Source organism: Fundulus heteroclitus, chromosome 21 (genome assembly GCF_011125445.2).
Source record: "Fundulus heteroclitus isolate FHET01 chromosome 21, MU-UCD_Fhet_4.1, whole genome shotgun sequence".
In the NCBI taxonomy this organism is placed as follows: Eukaryota; Metazoa; Chordata; class Actinopteri; order Cyprinodontiformes; family Fundulidae; genus Fundulus; species Fundulus heteroclitus.
In genome coordinates this window covers 11,333,103-11,353,978 of record NC_046381.1, presented here as the reverse complement: position 1 = coordinate 11,353,978, position 20,876 = coordinate 11,333,103, and the positions used below count along the sequence as shown (strand labels likewise).

General features: G+C 39.7%; 1 long non-coding RNA gene across 7 annotated transcripts in view; it reads right to left on the bottom strand.

The window, feature by feature from the left end:
• LOC105918141 overlaps nt 1–19,712 on the bottom strand; it is a 41,884-nt gene extending 22,172 nt beyond the window's left edge. For 4 of the 7 annotated variants that reach the window (XR_004927366.1, XR_004927367.1, XR_004927369.1 and 1 more), the window contains exons 1-3: nt 18,562–19,712; nt 17,880–17,951; nt 14,973–15,011 (exon numbers count right to left, since the gene is read on the bottom strand). This is a non-coding gene — a long non-coding RNA (uncharacterized LOC105918141). The remainder of the gene's footprint in view (nt 1–14,972; nt 15,012–17,879; nt 17,952–18,561) is intronic. The other 3 variants (XR_004927371.1, XR_004927368.1, XR_004927370.1) reach the window with 2 other exon arrangements.
• Between the last annotated feature and the right edge of the window lie 1,164 nt (nt 19,713–20,876).

Here is a 20,876-nt window from a genome sequence, read left to right as displayed (position 1 = left end):
CCTCTCGTTAATTTCTATGTTTCCTGATCCTGCCAATATGGCGGTGTAAACCAAATTGGTTTACACCGCTCTATTACATTGCTCTATTAGCATCTCCCAACGAAACAATGAAGAAAGGTCAACCATCCTGTGAAAAAAGGCCAAAAAATATATGATTCCAAGAGGGAAAAGACTGGAATGTCACTGGGAATACAGTATGAACATTGGTGTTCACTGAAGCGGAAGCTAAACGTGCCGAGGCTCAGATGTGGCCGCAGAGTTGACTGACGTGAGTAAACGTTCTGATATGAGGTTGTTAAAGTTTTTGTAGGTTTATTTAATTATTAATGGTTGGTCTTCGATCACGCCGAGCTGCCGCTTTATTGTGAGGCATTGCAGGGACCAGTATTGGCCTGGGATTATTTACAGTTGATTTAGAAATTAAGCAAACCGGCATTATGATAGTTCTGCGATACTGTCGCTAGATGGCGCCACATCTGTTTATATTTGTCAATCGCGCCCGAGAGCGATTTATTTTTTTAAAAGGGCTATCAAAACTATCAAGATGGAGCCTTGGTGTAAATAACCTTATTTTATCATGATCAAATATTTTTTTGTCTTTTTTTCTAAGTATATTACGTCCGTCTTCTTCCGCTTATCCGGGGTCGGGTCGCGGGGGCAGCAGCTTCAGTAGGGAGGCCCAGACGTCCCTCTCCCCAGCCACTTGGGCCAGCTCCTCAGGAGGAATCCCAAGGCGTTCCCAGGCCAGCCGGGAGACATAGTCCCTCCAGCGTGTCCTGGGTCTTCCCCTGGGCCTCCTCCCGGTGGGACGTGGCCGGAACACCTCTCCAGGGAGGCGTCCAGGAGGCATCCTGACCAGATGCCCGAGCCACCTCAACTGGCTCCTCTAGACGTGGAGGAGCAGCGGCTCTACTCTGAGTCCTCCTCGGATGACTGAGCTCCTCACCCTATCTCTAAGGGAGAGCCCAGACACACTACGGAGAAAACTCATTTCAGCCGCTTGTATCCGGGATCTCGTTCTTTCGGTCACGACCCAAAGCTCGTGACCATAGATGAGGGTAGGAACGTAGATCGACCGGTAAATCGAGAGCTTCGCCTTTTGGCTCAGCTCTCTCTTCACCACAACGGATCGATACAGCGCCCACTTCACAGCAGACGCTGCACCAATCCGCCTGTTGATCTCCCGCTCCATCTTCCCCTCATTCGTGAACAAGACCCCAAGATACTTGAACTCCTCCAAGTGACATCTCATTCTTAATCCTAAGGGATTGTAGCAATAACAGCTTCAAATCTACTGGGAACATTGTCCATGAGGTTCTGCATTGTTTATGGGAAGCACATTTGTGAGGTGAGACACTAATATTGGACAAGAAGGCCAGGCTTTCAGTCTTTGATCTAATTAATCCAAAAGGTGTTCTATCGAGTTGAGGTCAGGACTCAAGGTCATCCACACCAAACTCTCATCAATGTCTTCATGGACCATGCTTTGTGTGCTGATGCACAGTCATGTTGGAAGAAGAAGGGGCCATCTTCAAACTGTTCTCACAAAAGATGGGAGCATAGTATTTTCCAAAATCTCTTGGTCTGCTGAAGCATTCAGAGTTCCTTTCACTGGAACTAAGAGGCCAAGCAGAGCTCCTGAGAACATCCCCCACACCAGAAACCCCCTCCTCCAGCACCTCCACTGCTCTAGAGCCCAGTGGTGATGTGCTTTACACCACTACATCCGACGCTAATCTGAGCTAATCTGAAGGCCACAGGAAGTTAATGGTGGCTCAAGGGTAGTAAAACTTAACCTATGTTAAAAGGCCTCAATCCTCAATGGGTCCTGGGCTTGAGTCCCAGCCCATGGACCCACATGTCTTCCCCCTCGCTCTCAATACCATTTCCTGTCAGCCTACTGTCAAATAAAGGTCACAAGTACCACAATTTTTTTTAAAAAAGATGGTGTGCCTTAGCATCTGCTGCCCCCACTCCCTCAGTTTATGTGGCATACAGCTTCATGGCTGAGTTGCTTCCTTTCCCAGTCGCTTCCATTTTGTTATATTAACACTGACAGTTGACTGTGGAATATTTGGGAGTGTGAAAAGTTCACGACTGGACATGTTGCACAGGTGGCTTCCCATTGCAGAACCACGTCAGAGTTCTTTGAGATTGAGAGAGCGACCCATTCTTTGACAAATATTTGTAGAAACAGTGTTCATGCCTAGAGACATGATTTTATACACCTTTGGCCATGGAGGTGATTGAAACACCTGATTATGATCATTTGGATGGGTGAACAAATGCTATTGGCTATATAGTGGATTACAGGGTCAAAAGCACAATAAATTGGACAGTGGTGCACGGTGGTGAGAACTAGGCTGTGAGTTGTGTGATATGCCAAAACTGTTTAAAGAGATGTTCAGTGTCATAACTCTGTTCTCTTTGGTGCAATAGTTGCTATAAGTGATACTTTTCCGTCATGTTTTTGCAATGGAGAAATATTCACAAGTATCTGATCACAATATTAAGTTTACATTTAATGAAAGATGGACGCCGCGAGGTAAAAGGTGGCTAAATAAAAACTTGATTGGATTTGGACTCCAGTCTAAAGTAAATTTTTAGAAGGCAAGCTTTGTGTTTTTAGACAAGCTGAGACACAGTGAAAATTCAGCTTTGAGGTTGTTGCTGGAATCCACTTGCTATGTCTCTGACGGAAAATTAACACAGACGCAATTCCATTAGGTTCCTTTCAAAGGCCCGTTTAAAATTTTGCAACAAGATCTGGCATCCTTTTTTAATATATTTTTCAAATCTTCAACTCAGAGCTACGCCCTCTGCACTGTAAAAATGTACCATGACAAAGTACAGCCATATGTAACTCTGTGACCAAACCACTAAACAGAATTTGGCTTTTCCCTTTCTTCTCTATTCATCTCTTCCTTGCTTCTCCTTTCATTACAGTTCTGCACTTTGAATTCATACTTGGGTTTGGTTATCGGTCTGCCTTCAGCTCAGGATCTAAGCTCAACAGTGTGACATCCGGCCCCACGGTGTGTGCCAGAAAAACAAAGTTAGAAGTTTCTTCATTTTAATGTGATTTATTTTTCAATAAATACTTCAATGTAGGTTTAATTCTGGGTCACTTTGCCCCTTCACCAATTCAAAACCCTATTGCATAGCTATGCATTGCCTTTTTATAAGCATACACAAAACAGTTCATATCCGTTTTTACAACAGCTGCATAACAATTATTCTTTTTCTTTGTGGTTAATAATTACCATTAATTACGTACATAGTCATAAAAATGCCCTAGTCTCAGATTAAATTTCATTCATCCCAAACTTTGTCCATACTCATTTGTCCTTGCAGGTTCGGACAAGGGGTCAAACCTAACAGCTGGAATAACCCAACAGGAAGCCGAAGTAATCAGGGAGAAATCGGACATGAAGAAACACCCGGGAACTTCCAAAACTCAGAAGAGAAGATGAAAAATATAAACAAAAAAATAGTCCAATGTGATTTCTCCCCAGGATAAATCAGTACAGTTTTCTGTTTCCTTACGGCCCCTGAAGAACAATCCAAATCAGGAATACAGTAAATCTCCTTTCAATGTATTCTGGAAGAACACGGGTTGTTGCTTTTCTTGTTTTTCTTATTATGTGACCTGTAATTTTCTTTACAGACTGTCTGTTTGATGCCACCCTCTGATTGGGAATATTGTGGTTGCTCTCGGCAGGCAGTGAGCATTGTCACAAACATCCAGGCTGCATGAAGATTTCAGCAGAGAGCCCTGGTGGACCTTGGTGGGCAGGCCCACTTGGTAATATTTAGATCACACCAGCTTGGTGGTGGAGTAGACAGTGGAGCAGACTTGAAGGTACGTATTTGCCCTGGGGTTCTGTCCTGTTTTCATAATTGTTGTTTTTGAAAAGAACAACAAAATTATGCAGTAAAAATATTTTTGGGGGGGAAAAGTGTTTCTGTACCATGTTGTAACTAATGCTTTATCAAGGTTTTGAACAGGATAGCCTTCCATAAACAGTTTAGATTAACAAAAGTCTGAGGCTTTTCCCTGCTAAACATTTGCTCGTTATCCACAGTTTATTTTTTTAGAAAACATTTTGAGCTGCCACCTATATGGACTGGCAACATATCCAAAATGGGCCATGCTGCCAGAGATGGTAACTCAAGCACTCAAGTCACACTTAGGTCACAAAACAAAGACTTCAGACTCTCTTTATTCTTGTGTCCTAAAGACTCCAGACTTGACTTGGACTCATGCTCAGAGACTTGAGTCTTTTTTACAATCATCTCGTGAGAGCAGAAGGGAAAGCAGGCCAGTAAGTAAGCGACAGACCCTGAAAGAGGCTGTGCTACGTGTTGGTATTTTCCTGTGAAAAGCTCTACTTGTAAAGCTAGCCATTAATGTTTGCATAACCTTGGGATGTCTAGGGCTCACAACAGTTTGTTCATGTTAGCTGTGGCTTCACAATATTGACAACTGAACTATATTAAATGACTTCAGGTGGTTTCAGAATAAAGTTCCCCTACGTTCGACATTTTATTGTCTCGCTCTCGTTGGGCTAGCTCCGGCATCCCAAAGAAACTTGCTGTGTATCAAAAGAATAGCACTTCAAGCTCTCTTCACTGAGAAATTTGATGTTCTCATTTTCTCACCACTATGCTCCTTCCTCTTTATGTTCAAATTTACAACATAAGTTGAAATTGTTTACTGTATAAACTAGACATAAATGTAGATTTTTTGTGCTAACAAAAAAAAAAAAATCCTCCAACTCAGAGAGAGAAGAAAAGCCTCTAAGACCCATCTAGTAAATAATACAGTGAAGGACTGGGCTAAATGAACACAGGGATTAACAAGTGCTGAATAAGTCATTGCAAAGACAAAATAAAAAGCGGCTTTTTTGAATGACTCAGAAATACGGCATCAAACGATGTTAATCTCTATTATTTTTCCTTGAACAGAAACATGTATTTATGTTTCTAATTGGGCAAATATTACACTTTAGCCATTTCAAAATAACATAAAAAAGCACATAACAGCTTTTTTAATCTTGAATGAAATGTCAAATGAATACAATATAATTGCTCATGTCATTGGGAAAAATAGCTGTTTCCCTCTGCCTGTTGTCAGCTTGGACTTGGTTTAGATGGAAACCTATGAAGTCCAACCCTCCACTGTTGATGACAGGGATCTTTTTGGCTCAAATCATAAAGATGTCTGCATTTACAAACCTCCGCCAGAAGGAATGTTTGCCCGTCCACTGTGTTTTTCCGCTGTCCCCATAGTTCAAAGCTTTTCCAGGTGCATGGTGCGGAAACATTTGGCCACATGGAGGGGCGTTGGAAGCCAAAATTACGTAATATGGCCATGTGGACCTTGCGAATGCGTCAAGCATAGACCAGGCTTAACCGCACGGATCGCACAGTGGGCCACTTCACCGCTCCTGATCGCGCATTTTACATAAGGATAATATGTAAATCCCCCACTCAGACGGTCTCAACCGCGTTTGGTGAGAATGCACTAAAAGGCCTAGTACACAAATAGCCAGTTATAAAAACAAATATCTCCTCCACACAGTATTTAAAAATACTATTGTGCACACAGGATTGTTTGTAGAAAGGTTTTCATCTACACAAACCCGTGTAGATTCAACATTGACCGTTGTTTTAAACACGCCAGATGCATGGGAGGAGTGTACTGCTAAGCTAAAACCTATGTCAGCCAGTTGGAATCCTTCAAAATAAAAGCGATGTTAAACAGCAATGTGCCTGTGCAAAACACTCAACCTTTAATTGCATTTTCTTCTCTGCACCTTAACATACTGGAGGAGCTGGGCCAGTAAAAACAAACGAAAAGCCTCTGAACCAGCTGTAATGTTTATAATTTTCCATGCATGCTTTTACTTTGACGTCTGAAAACCGAGGTAAAGACAGGAAATGCTGTGTTGTGTTGAGGTTATGTCAGTTGGAAATAAATGATGAGAGATGTCGTAGGTTAGTGAATTTGTACAATTTAACATGGATTAGACACAAATTGTAAACAGTCGATCAGAACACCAACGTAGAAATCAGCTCCTCTCTGACAGCATTCATTTTTTTTACACCACTGTATGGCCAAGTCTGTAACAGTGGCTGCACGTGTAACCCCAGTGACATGCCGGACCCTAAAACTCTCTCGTCATGTACACACGCAGGCTAGTTTTCAGAATACTCCACTTGGGCTGGAGTTTTCAGAATGATTAAATTTTAGACATGTAAAACGGCGTTTACATGTGTACGAAATGCCTAATCACATAAAAACATATCCATTTTCTCAGATATCTAAATATTGTCAGATATCTAAATAAAGTCCATGACACACACAGTTAATTTGTCTGAGTAAAAGTTACTCAAATTGAAGAACATTTACTCAGAAACAGATAACATTTGGTCCTTCTCAAAAAATGTTCCTCAATTTGAGTAAGTTTCACTCAGACAAATTTCCTGTGCAAGTTAACAGATTGCTTTACTGACAATTTCATTTTACTGCATGTAAATTTGAGCATTGAGAATCATAAACATCTTTTCGGCAAAACCGTCTCACAAGTAATGCTTTGGATGTGCCCAGGCTGTTAGTGGACTATGGCAATGATACAAATACTGAATTGACAAAGTTCCTAGCCCTCTAATTTAATACTCCGTATATACTCTAGATCTGGGGTTCCCAAAGTTTTCAGCTGCAACCCCTAAAATACCAGTGCCACAGACTGGCAACCGCATTTTGGCGAGGGGGAATTTTATTCTTTAATTTTGGAAATTGTGAGAGTAAAGTTGTAAAATTACGAGAATAAAGTAAGTATCAAAACATCTCGGGACCCCACAGAGGGTCCAGACCCCCAATTTGAGAACCCCTGCTCTAGATACCTCGATGCTTCACTATTGGTCAAATTCTGTTTCATTCTGTATGCATCATTCGTTACAAAGATTGCTACCACATTATTGCAAACAAATTTCAAGAATGTGTGTGTCATGGTGGAGGAAGTCTGGAACTGGAAGTCCCTCCTGGATAATGAATACTTAAGACAAATCCGAAAGGTTGTTTTTTCCTCTTCTTCTTCTTCTTTGTTCTTGGCAATATCAGCCTTCTTATCTCAAGTGAACTATCACTTCAGAAGAGACGTATAGTTGTCAGGACATCAAAAATACAAAAGCTGCTTTTAACAGTAATAAAGACAGGTCGTGGGAAATACATTTCTCAAAGAAATCCAAAATGAATATTTTCACTGCTTAGGGAGCTAGAATAAAGCCTTAGGTTCTGCGAGTTTTATACTTGACAGTCAAATAAATGTTCTAAGCCGTGTTCACCAGTGTTGGAGAGGTGACCCCTCTGTGGGATGTGAAAGAACAAGTGATAACCTCCAGAAAGCAAATTAAATGTAAAAATCTGTGCTAATGTACTTCTTTTTCATGATCATTAATGGAAATTAAAGCAGCAATCATTCATAGGTGAATATAGCTGTTCAGGGTCTAGTGTTGTAACTGTAGCTTCGTTTTCTTCTCACATCGTTTCAACTAGCAATAATAGAACCCACAAGGCTCTGACTCGAGTAATTTGTCGACCAGAAACTTACAAGCTTTGTATCTATTATTCTCATGGACAAAATACATGTTTGCTCTCCTCAAGAGTGAATATGGACCAATCGAACATGACAAAGTATTGATTCAGATAATTTCAGACAGAGGGGTCTATCGTTTGACATAGTTCAAGGTTTGTACATATAGCTAACTAAAACAATAACTGGGTAAAAAAATAAAACATTTGGATTTAATATCATTTTTAAATTGTTCTCCGGGTCAAAATGTTACATTTCTTCCAGCGTATGTACAGGCCTTAAGGGTGTCATTATCAAATCAAACAGAAGAAATATATCTAAAGTGCAAACCAGTTTTTTTTTAAAGAATAAAGCTTGTTCAATGCTATTAGCAACAAAACTACTTTAGTTACTTCTTCACAATCCTGCAGCAACACTATCCCAGGAATGTAGGGCATAGTTGTTAGGTTTCCAACAACATCAACTGCTGGTTTTTTATGGTCACAAATCCTACCAAAAACCTTTTGATCTGATTTTAATTGAAGACGTTGGTTCAGTCAGACATTATTCTCATTCCTCGTGTGCCGCGTCCAACAGAAAACCAAAAAGGCTGATGTGTTTATACGGGTTGAAATATTATTGAATGTATCCACTAAGTAAAAGTTAAGAACTATCATAAGACCGGCTGTTGAGAAAGACGGAGCAAGAATTGCATCCAACTTTAAACAGGTTAGCAGCTGACCTGTTCCGTGTACCACTTCTTGGGCATAAAATGGAGCCGACTATTGTGGTACATTTTCTCCCAACCTTGAGTCTATGAATGCCTACAAGAGGGTCGTTTCAAGCTTAGTTAAATAGCTGATGATTTAAAGTAATGGCTTATAAACAATCAACACAATATTTTTCTTCAATCAGGGGTTAAATTTTCATATTTCATTTAGGTCTACTGGCCCAAACGTTGATTGGAACCTAAATAATTAGTTTACTACAAAGTTGTGAGAAAATCTAAGCAATTAAAATAAATTAGACAGGAGCTCTAAGTATTTTTGTGCCTATTTATGTATTATTTGTAAAAGAAAAAGTCAACTAGAAAGGAAGCTAAATTGATTTGCCATGGTTTACTATAAGTAAACGGTTATGATTGATTTTTTTATGGGTACAAAATGGAATAAAATCCCCAAGTTTCGAAATGAAATGGGCATGTGAATTGCCAAAGGGGTGAACTGACCTGGAGTAGATTCTCTGCATCTATAAAATTTTGCAAACTGATGACATAACTCCAGCTATGAAACTGTATGCTTACTAATTTACATGTAATATGAACTGACATGAGCTTTGTCTTTAAATAAACAGTACACTGAAACACATATTGAGTCTGGACTAAGAACTGTTTTGAAACATGCTGATGTTTATGAACTGTAGTTCATAATGTTTTTATATCTCACATTTGATAAATAAAATCGAAATTGAAAAATACGGCTTATGATTAAAATTTAAGTAAACAAACGTAAGTGGTTTTATTGTCTTTTAGCACTTGAACATAATTCGTACACTGAAAAATGTATTTTAAAAAATCCACACCAGTGGGAAGGTATACAAATCGTTTCACATTTTTTATGTGAAGGTGGTCATGCTTTTTTTTTCATTGCACAACAGCCATATCAAAGGCTTATAGCATAATTTTAATTTGGTAAAGTCTGTGAGAACTGATGTAACATCTGTACTTTGGAAATCACACCTTTAAAGTGACATGTGCTCTGACCTAAAAGTCTAAGAAAACATTTTAAAGAGGGTCATTAGTTACTAGTTAAAGCCAATAATCGCCTATTGATAAAGATGAAAGGGCTCAAAGGAAAACAATGTGGAAATGGGCTGCTACCATTCACATCACAGCCGGATTCCAGAGGTTAGAAGCTAAGTCCCGTTAATAGTCTCAAAGGGCAAAACTCGGAGCGCTGAGAACTTCAGTGGGACTGTTTGGGAGCGTAGCCGGAGTTTAGGCACACAAACATGAAAAATATCAATTTCACATTTGGTTTAACACTTTCACACTTTGTGTCACTGACACCAAGAGGGAAGGACTGCAGAAGACAAAACACAGCTCCTGGATAAGGATCATGTTAATGCCTATCAATTAGGATCAAAAAGGGATTAACCGGCATGGTTGCAGCGGTGGGATGGGAGCCCATGCAAAGTCACTGAATGCTAGGGGTCGCACCCCCGACTTCATTAGGCCTGACCTTTCCACGCCATTGTGTGACAGCGGAGACCTTGCAGTCGGCGGGTGCGGTCTCAGCCACCTTAAAGGGCTTTTGGAGACGAATATGAGGCTCACAGAAAAGGCTGTTTGAGATCAGTGAAATATGAAATATTCCCTTTCAAAGTCCAGGGAGACTTATTAGGTTACTGCAACTTAGTGCAGGTGGGTATTTACTCATCAACCCCCCCCAAGCTTCCTGCAAAGAAAATCATTTTCTTTTCTCACCTTGGAGAGAAGTGAGATTTACTAATTAGTCATGGTGCAGCCTCCCCTCAACTGGGATGTACCGCGGGGATGACGAGCTCAACTCTGCCGTGCTGTCTTAATTCACAAAAAAAAAAAAAAAAAAAAAAAAAAAAAAAAAAAAAAGGTCAAATGGCCAAAGTGAAAGCAGGTATTCAAGGTGTGTTGGAATAAGCCCCAATTAGGGAAAAATGCATACTCTTACATGTCTGACCTAGATGGTAACTTTGGGCAAATCCCCGCCACTGCTGGGGCAGGCGGGGGGTGTTTTTAAAGCTCCTTCTTCTCAAATGTATTCTGTAGATATTTTAGTCAACGCTACTACAGCCAATAGTGAGGTGTGGAAAAACTGTTTTAAAGCTACACTTTTAAAACTGAGGGAAAAGCATTCTCTCTGATCACGTTTCACACAGCTCTGCCCCCTCCCCCACTTATTACTGCTCAAGTGTGGCTGACAAAGAGGGTTCAGCTGTTTGTTATTTGCTTAACATTAATATCGCCGCTTTACTCACTTCTCTAGCTTTACGGGGGAAATCTAAAATTTGTTTTTTTTATTATTATTATGCGTAGAAAACAGTTCAAAAGCACGGCAGACCAAATTTAAATGTTTACATTTTGTATACTATTCATCTACTTTAATGTAGACATAGGTCAATTAAGTTAAGAATGTGTATGGAGAAATGGAGCGTGGCCCCTTCCCAACCAGAACTTGTGCACTTCCCTTCAGCTGGCTGAAAGAAGGTTATTGCAATTTTATCTCTCTTGCTAGAAAGAGAAATTTGGCTGTTTGGATATATTTCTAGTAGCAACAAACACAGACAGTCTAGGTGAACGACAAAAGCTGCAAGTCTGAAGAAGCAGACCGCAGCAGATAGCCTGACTAATTACCCCACTAATGTCAGCTTGTTGTACTCCAACAGTTACTTGATAAATGTCCGAACAACAAAAAAGGGATAATATTCTGCACAATAAGCATGTTTACTTGAAAACAGTTGATACGGTTCTTGAGCAGTGAGTCTATATTTTTGCTCAAGTCTATGTGTCAAATCAAAATAATACATGATGCAGACAACATTATAATAACTTACAATGTGCTTATTATTGTAGCAACACAGGGATATTAGTTTGTTTTTTCTGTTCTTTTTTGAATAAGAGGAGTCAGAGGGTCCCATCATTTTTTGATTAATGCTTTTGTATTAATGCAATTATACTGCTAAAATGTTGTATTTTACTCATGGTTATCTCACCAACAGAATCTTCCTACGGCCTCATTTTGGTTTCATTTTTTTGTACTTATGAGATCAATTATCTAGAGATTATTACAAACCAGCTTTAGGGTTGAGGTATTTGCACCAAATTAGCGGTAATGTCAAGACTCGACTATGAACCAGCCCCTAAAGATCTTTTTCCATAGTGTTTTTACAGAATTAACTTGTATTTTTATTAAGTTCTGATTTTAATATCTGCCCATTAATCTGATCGTAGGCCATATCAGGGGTAATTGTTCATACTTAATGAATACTTCAAATCTGACATATTTTAAAATGCTATTTATATTTAAAAACTTTAAATATCATGTATAGAAATGTGGTAGCGAGCAAGAAGTCCAGATTTAGACTATCTACTGTTACCCAAACATGTTTTTTTTTTTTTTTTGTATTTTCTGTTGTTTTGGTTTTTTGCAAATATACTTTTTTGGGAACTTATGAAGTCCATCACTTTGTAAAGATGCAAACTATTTATGCATAGAATGCAAGTTTTACATATTTCTTTGTATAAAAACAATACATTCTCCAGAAAAAAAACAAATGCTGGTTTATGTTAGACTCCATGCTGCTGCACAAATGGTATACTGTGTGCAATCTTTCTTCATTTGCAAGGCTTCACTCCAGCAACATCTTTTTACCTAGTAAATACCAAGAAGTAAATAAAACCTAAAAGCTTTTTTTTTTAAGTTAGAACAAGCTTGTCTGAGACAAGATCAAAATCAAGTGGGGAAGAAGAACAGCAGTGGACAGTGGTCTTCCTGACCCCCTCCCAGCCCTCGTCTAGCCGTTTAGCAACACTTGTAGATGAGCAAGCTCCGTGTTAAAGTCAGGTCAGATTTGCAGGAAAAAGCAAACAGGAAGTCTGCTGTTCTGCTGAAGCTGTCAGTGCGGTGGCTGCTGGCAGGGGGAGCGGACACGCAACATGTGCACTTCTGAAGACTGGCAGGATCACAAACAGCGGCAACAACAGGAAGGCAAACAACATTTAGACTGCTGACAGCAAAATCACTTACCTTTCAATAAAGCTCAAAAATAGCAAATGACATTTTAAAACATCGTCAAATATTTTAAAGCCAGCGCGCCCATTTTAACGTGGTCCTAATGTTCATGAATTGTTGTGGCCTCAGCCGAAATTCAGAGCCTGTCATCAGCCAAACAAACAGTGAGATGTTGGCTGAAAACGGATTTAAGAAGCCGAAAATTTTGTTAGAAAAATCCACCTGATGGAAAACATTTTTAGTCATCGACATAGGGGAACACTAAGCACCAAATATTAGAAAAAATAAAAATATAAAAATAAATAACTGATTTATTATTGCCATATTTTTGCGTGCCAAAGAAATCTAAATCCCAAAATGGCACAAGAATTTCCATAATTCACCAGAAACAAACTAAAACGAAACTATAAAATGTCAATATGGTGAGCATGAGCTGAAAGGAACATGGTGAAGTTATCTCCACTAGCTACAAAAGCCAAGTAGTTGAACATAAAATAAATAAAATGGATTAACTCTGACATTAAGCTATAGGTTAGGCTCATGGCATCCCTGCATATGTATGCTCCAAAAAAAAAGGAGCCTTTTTTCTGACTTTTTGCGCGACCGCAGAGCGGAGGTTCAACCTAACGTTACTGACAGCCACTGCTGTGCCATGTGCCATCAGAACACAGTCTGGATTTCATGTGAAAGGCTTAACAGTGGACGAAAACAAGAACTAAGCCGGATGGTCACCGAAACCTTTGCATCACACTAACTAGCAGCACTAAATCCCAGTGCACTGTACTTTCAAAACAATCCTCTCCTTTATCTCGACGTGCATTCCCAAAACAATGCGACCTCGTTATCGTTTAAAACTAAAATTTTAATTACCGCAGTCTAACACACAACTAGCATCATTTTGTCGCCATGTTGTCTTTAAATAAAAAAAAAACAACTAAAATACGGATAAAATATTTTTGCGAATTAAACGGTAATTTTTTTTAAAATACATGCAGAAAAACGAGCCACAAATCTGTAAACAGAAAAAGACATGAACCGTTTAAAAGCGTATACTGCGATCTAGCTGATAAAATATTGCACGACAAAATATTTCAACATTTATTTTGCATTATATCATGTTTTTGATTCATGGCTCGCAGCATTAATAAAAATCTACTTTATTTATCGTATAAATAATTCTCTTGAATTCAGTTATTGCAGACTATAAATCAATTTTCAGGTAAATCTATAGAAAATACTTTTCAATTCTAGTTCAGAAAATTAGAAAAAATTTAAATATATTTACGACCGAAGTGGTTTTTTTTATATATTTAAATTACTTTTTTAAAATCACTTCTTTCAATTAATTAATTTACAAATTGTATAATTTCTATAATGTAATAATTCCACTGTGTATTGCATACAAAAGTTTTGTATTATAATAATAAGCAAATACTGCTTCAAAACGTTTAAAACTTATTTCTCCGTGTTCAAATTAATTGCATCAAATGTCGCATAAAAAGCGGTGTAGACTATTTTCAAAATTAAGAACATTCACGGAGGTTTCAATTATAATGAAATAAAATAAACATTATTTGTGCTGCAGTCAATAAAAATGAAACTAATTAACTATTAATCACAACTTTTAATTATGCATCCGTTTGTGCATAATTGTTTTTAAATATCTTCCGCTGAAAAGTTACGCGCTGCATAAAAGTTGCAGGGTTTTCTTCAAGGACTCAGACTGCAGGTTAGGATTCTTCTCTCAACAAGCTTGAGTGCAGTTTATCTCGTCTGCCATGAACTAAAATGGACGCTGATGGCTTTGAGATGAAGGCTAGGACCAGCCCAGGGTCTCAGCTCAGCAGTTGTGGGCCCAAGCAAGCGGACCCAAGTTTTGCCAGACTGCCAAAAGACATTTTGAAATACACTGAAGGTATTCATCTCAAACGTCCCACGACAATGTCAGCGAAGACTGCGTCATCATCGTGCAGCGAGGACTGCTGTGATAAACGCACTGCCGTTTCACCAGGCGGCGGCTCCCGCTGCGGGTGCTTTTCCAGAGGGCCGTGCTTTGAAACGTGCTCAGACTTTACCCTGCTCACACTCAGATATGGACCCCCAAAAAAATCTTTTCATTAAACCTCAGGAAGCATTAGAGCCCAGATGAAAGCCTGTTTTTCACCAGACGTCGTCACGATGTCAGACCTCGTGACTTCACTGTGGGTGGAGACGGCGAGCCAATAGGAAAGCAGGGCGGATGCTTCAGAGTGCTTCTTGCATCAGCGTTTTCCAACCCAAGCCTCGAGTAAAAATATGACTTTCACGTCTATGATTATGTTATGAAGAGATCAAAAAAAAAAAAAAAAAAAAAAAAAAAAAGAAATCTCCCTTGATAAAAACCAATCGCCAGTGAGAGGTGAGTGACAGCAGCGGCGCTGATTAGCCAAACTTTTAGCTGTGCAGAACTGACACAGCGGTTCAAGAGCTCAACCTCTGCAAACACGGCTGTGCGCCGTGGAGTGATATTTCCCCCAGGCAATCGCATTCAATAGCTGCAGCACCTTAGAGCCTTCCCAGAATTGCGTTACTCCGCTTTAAATGGGCCTAAATGTGTTTTAATGAAAAGGTCGAACGCAGATCTTACCAGTTGCGGACATGAAGTCGTGACTGTCAATGTCAGTGGCTGCAAAAAACACACACACACAAAAAAAAAAAAAAAAACATGAACCACCTGTGAGAATAAAGTAATGGCAAACAAGTGTTGGAGATTTGGCCGTTAACAAAAACACAAATAAAATGTATTTCGCCGTCTTTGCAACACTGGCAGGTTTGAAATGAACTGAATTACATCTGCGGAAATAGAAAAATCGAATTTACGTTTTCTGTTAGCCGCTTGTTTCGCTTTGATAAATCAACAGTTTAATTTTGAACATTTAGTATGAGCTTGCAAATGCTTGCTGACGTTTGTAAAAATTATTATTTCAGTACGCGCAAGACGAATGATTTTATTTTATAGTGCCGCGATGAGATACATTTTTGTAATTCATCACCTAAATAGCAACCGCATTGATGGAAAGGAATTTTTACTTATTTATTATGCACTTGTAGGTTTCGTTAGAAGTTTTGCAAAAACTTTCTCCGGTGCATATCTGCCCTTCCTGTGGAAGATTTTAAAATGATCCACGTTTGCCAATTTATCACTGGCACACACAAAATGAATAGACAAGTGGAGCAGATGTGTTTCTGGGCTCGCCTAAGTGAAACTTTAGATCTGTGAAAAACTTCTGCACGTTTCCCAAAGCAGCTTCATGCCTCAGTAAACAACACAATCAGCAAGCACTCAGAAACTATTAAAGCAACCGGGACAAGAAGAGATTAAAGGAGCTCCTCTGACGGCAGATGAGTATGCACTAAGTAGAGGATAATGAAGAGATCTGTCCAGGCCGGTCAATGATATGGCAAACAGATAAACATCACAGACTCAGTCAGTGGATGTAAGTCGTAATGTCAGACGGACGCTCGGAGCGCTTTTTAAGCCAAAGTTAATTTCAACTACTTGCATTACTCCCTCAGAAAAGAAAGCTGTAAGGGGGGGAAAAGGCGTTAACTGCAGATTAAGTTTTATTTCTTCTTCTTTTTGTTTACTTCAGTGATTATACGAGCCAAAACGAACATCACCTGTTTTAAAGTTTAGATTTGTTTTCACGAAACCTACTGGTATAGTATGCTTTAAAAAAAAAAAAAAAAGCACACTTCCAGCGTGAATAAGAACCTTTATATTTAATTGCATCATGTACCTTCGGATAACAGGGGTTTTAAGTAGCAAGTTAGTTAAGAATTAACCAAAATATGCAAAAACACAGTAAAGTAAATGGAGCCTAGTAGGTCAGGATGCTTCGCAATAACCTTTAGCCACAACAAAACAACAACAACAACAACAACGGATAAGCTTTCAGAAAAACATTTGAACTATAAAATTAGCAGTTGCTGTCAACGGGTAATTCTTTACATTTACACTCTAACCTTGCACAAGGCAAGTTATAAGCATAGGCAGAACTGCTTATTGTAATTGAACGAAATGTTCGACATTCCCATTTAATTTCTTAAAATGACGGTTTTAAGTTTTCTCCGATATTTAGACGTCTGTTTCAAATTCCAAAGACAGACGGATAACATGGCAAGTGTCTTTTTGTGTGTGTTTCTTTCTAATACTTTGATGCCCCGCAAACGTCTTGCATGCATGCATGCAGACAAAATGGCTACCAAGCATCTCAGATCTGCAGCACTCGGTGAGCAAGGGAAGGAAAATGCGAGCGAGGTTGTGAGAACCGCAGGGAAATATTAAAATGGTCGACAGTTCAGTAGCCCCATGCATGCAAGCGGCTAGTAAAAAGAAAAGGAAACCTTGAATTGACAAACTCAAGATATTTAGGGCAGGTATATCCGTACCAAGACGCAGACTTCCCTACACCTTCTGCGTGCATGTTTGTACTCAAGCGTTCGATTCTAGTTTATTCCAAAAGTACCGATGCACCACCAGTCTTGTGTTTGTGTTATATTTTTGTTTTTTTGAATCCCATCCGTGATGGAGTACGTCACGGACGCGGCATTAGAACTTCTGCAGCCATCTTGCCCAAACAGAGCAGAGACGAGAAGGAGGGAGGAACCGGCTCTCTCCGACTGAGTCATATGACTGCACCGTCTGCAGTGACAGGGCAAAAGCGTCTAGACGAGTCTGAGCCCATCGCAGACGAAGCGTACCGGCAGCATCGCACACAGATAAGCTGCGATTTATCCAGAACATGGAATACATATATGTCTTAAATAATCTATATAAATATATGGACATTCCTTCACCATGAAATCCAAATGTTCTCTTTTTATATCGGACACCAGGATTACCTCAGCCAACCAGGCTGTATTGTTCCTACTAGGCGAGCGTGAATGCATTCAAGGGGCTCCAGGTTTCAGCCAAACCCCAATAATTCTTCATTTGGTTTAATGCTGCCGATTTCAGTTTTGGTTTCACGTGTGGGTTTAGATTGATCTTTGATCTGACCATGTCCTAACCGTTGTTTTTAGGGAATGTTGTACTTTGACCCTGTATAATTAAAAGCCTGAGAGGAATAACACAACATTTTGGCTCGAAGGATAAGAAGAAGGTTTTCGCAAAATAAACAAGAAATAAGGTTATGGAGTATAAAAGCTTCATCACAGGCTCCCAAATAAGAAGCATTCATTATGTGAACAGAATCTGTAAATAAATATGTTTAAAATATAACTGCAAAGGAATGTTTGGATGCAATTTTAGGTAAAGCTCTTACATTTCAAATTGAGCTAATTCACAGTCTTCATAGCAATGATACATTTGACCCATTGGATGGAGTTTCACTGGCATTAATGTCTTTCATGGGCAATAATGTGGATTGTAATGACTTAGATCCTTTGTCAGCAATAACATCTAACTGCATGCTTTTATAATATCTATCTGTCTATGGATAAAATTGAGCAAAAATATCTATCTCAAGCTAAAATTTGTGCCAAAACAAACCTTTCTGTGCTTTTGCAGGCTGCCTTGTGCACGATGCACTCATCTTGAACTCCATGGCTGAGGGATAATTCCCTGCAGAGCGTAAACAGACACAATACGGGGCAACATTTTTATAAAGCTTGCATAACGTATCATGATGCAAAAAATAATAATAATAAATAAATAATAATAATAGGTGCAAGTTGCATTAGATAAATAAATTGCTTAAATAGAGAGAAAACAACAACGATAACAAAACAAAAAATCATATTTTGCCCAGTGTTTGGTGCTGTGGCTGAACGGGTTAAAATAAATGCAGTGAAGCCAGGTTTTGCCCCTCAGGTGACTGCTGAGTAAACAGATAGCTCGTGCGCACGTGGAGTTAATCAAAAAGCCTCGCGTCAGCAAAGGTGCGTCACCTGCGCATCTTCCTGAAGTAGTGTGTGAATGAGGTCAAGTCCCCACAACAACATCGCTATTGTCTGGCATGAGTTGCACAAAATATTACCAACGCGAATGCGGTGCAAATTATTTTTAATATTATTTTAAACTGCACGAACGAATGAGGCTACCTCTTCTCCCAGTCTGTTGCGCATATAAGCAAAGGAAGATGTTGGATAAAAGGCGTTAAAAAAAAAAAGCAGTGCTGTAACGCTGCAGCATCCGCTCTGTGTCTGCACTCCAGGGCTTGCTTTTAACCTACCTGTGCAAAATGAGCTGGCTGTCTGCTGCAGGACTGCAGAAAGGGGGGAAAAAACTTTCTTTTTTGTTGTTGTTGTTGCTTTCTAAAGAAGGAAAATAAACATTTCGTCAATGCGTGGCGACTCAAGGTGAAGAGACGTCTGAGGAGGCGCGCAAAGATCCCAATTTCCCACCAGGCGGCTTCCTCGTAGAAGCGCAGAGACGCGTAAAACTCCATTTCCAATTTTATCAATTTGAGACAGACTCCAGACAGTCTCCTAACGGTTGCGTGCCTGGTCCCTTCTCACGCGCGTGCACGCCGAATGGCGCGGGAAGCGGCGGCGATGACAGATCTCGGGAAGGACAGCGCGCGCGGCCAATGGCCACGGGGGTTATGAGATGGGGATCCAATCGGGATGGGACGACGGCGTGACGTCCCGCCCCCGACGCCCTCCTCCTCCTCCTCGCCGGTCTGTTGACAGTGAGTGCACTGAATAAAACAACAGTCTGAGTCAAGCAGTTCATTGCAGCGAGATTTGGGTCACTGACTGCAGCTCATTCACTCTGGGAAGGAAGGAGAGGGTGCATGGCTGAAGGTGTTAAAGACAAATGATGTGTTTGATTAGCACAGCCATTTTCATATCACGAGCTCTACATGCAGAAAGAGAATGTCTTGAGCATGCATTCATAACCGCTGAGTCTGGACTTTATCACGCGTGTCACCTTAAAAAGTGTATTTTATTAGACTTGTATATCCTGACCAACACCGATTAAGTTATCGTAGATGGACATGGAAGAACATAGTTTCACCATTTTCTTTTTTTTTTCTAATAGAAATCTGAAAAGTGTGGCACGTGCAAGTTTTTTTTTTAATATGTATCTACCAGCATGGAGGCTGATTGTTGTGGCAATTGTTTAAAACTGAGCTCAGCATCAGTCAAGGTGGAAAGAAAGCAACTGAACAGCGTTTTTCTGGCCACAGATTCTCAACTGGACTTTGACTGGGCCGTTTTAGTGTATGAATATGCTTTGACCTAAACTTTCCCATTGTAGCTCTGGCTTTATGTTTAGAGTCCCCGCATTCCCAAAGTGGCATCCCCACAGCATGATGTTCCCACCTCCGAGCTTAAACATGGAAATCTTGTGTCCACAGTGTGCAGTGTAAGTTTTCTGCTGCCCAGAGTGCTTTGCATCTAGGTCAAAAATGTCAATTATGGTCTCATAAGACCAGAGAATGTTCTTCCACATGGTTGCTGTGTTTCTTATGACATTATATTAAAAATGGCTTTCTTCTCGCCACGCTTCCAGAAAGGCCAGAACTCATAGCTGTTGTGTTGACAGGTTTCCCCGTCTGAGTTGTGGATCTCTTTTATTTTTATTTGTCAAAAATTTTCAAACTTTGTATCATGTACTTTCCAGTTACAAACCAGTGTACCAATTATATATATACATACTGTATATATATATATATATATATATATATATATATATATATATATATATATATATATATATACAGTGTAGACACTTATTTTTTAGGCACCTGAAAGGGCTTCTAAATTCCTTCTAATGCGCATCTCACTCTGTTCATCTGCTAGTAAATTGGTCCTACCTCTCATTGGACATTGTTTTATTAGCCAACTCTCCCTGACCCATGCTGTGTACCTTGGTCTTCATGATGCTGTTTGATCTCTAATGGTCACCAAACAAACTTCTGAGGCCTTCTCGGAACGGCTGGATTTATACGGCAATTTCATGATTAGGTGACCCTGAAGGCAGTTGTGTGTGCTGGGTTTCATTTCTGGGGTGTCATATCAAAGGAGGCAAAATAAAAGTGCACACCACATCTTTAAGATTTTTATTTACAAAAAAAAAAAATTAAACCACGTATCCTCCTTCATCTCACAGTGGTGCTCTGCTTTCTGTCCATCACATAAAATCCCAATGAAATACACTGAAATTAGATGAGATAAGGTAAAGTATGATAGGAGAATATATGGGCTTAACAAGGCATGGATATTTTCTGGTTGAGTTCACAGAGTTCATATTTTCAATTTATGCCACTGGGGCTAATCTTTAACTTCTACCCATTTAGACAAGCTGCTCCCCAAACTGTTTCATTCACAAAATTGAATCTCTTGCAGGGACATTCCGGTCCCATTCCACAGCGCTAGTACCACATTTTCTCAGGACAGCTGCCGATCCTTAAGAGCTGACATCAAAAACCTTTGTCTTTTTTCTCTCTTTTTTGGGTCCCACAAAACAACTTCCAAGTCGGCATATCAATTCTGTCAAAGTCTACACAAGGCGTACAGACAAGTTTGTTGTAAAGAAACC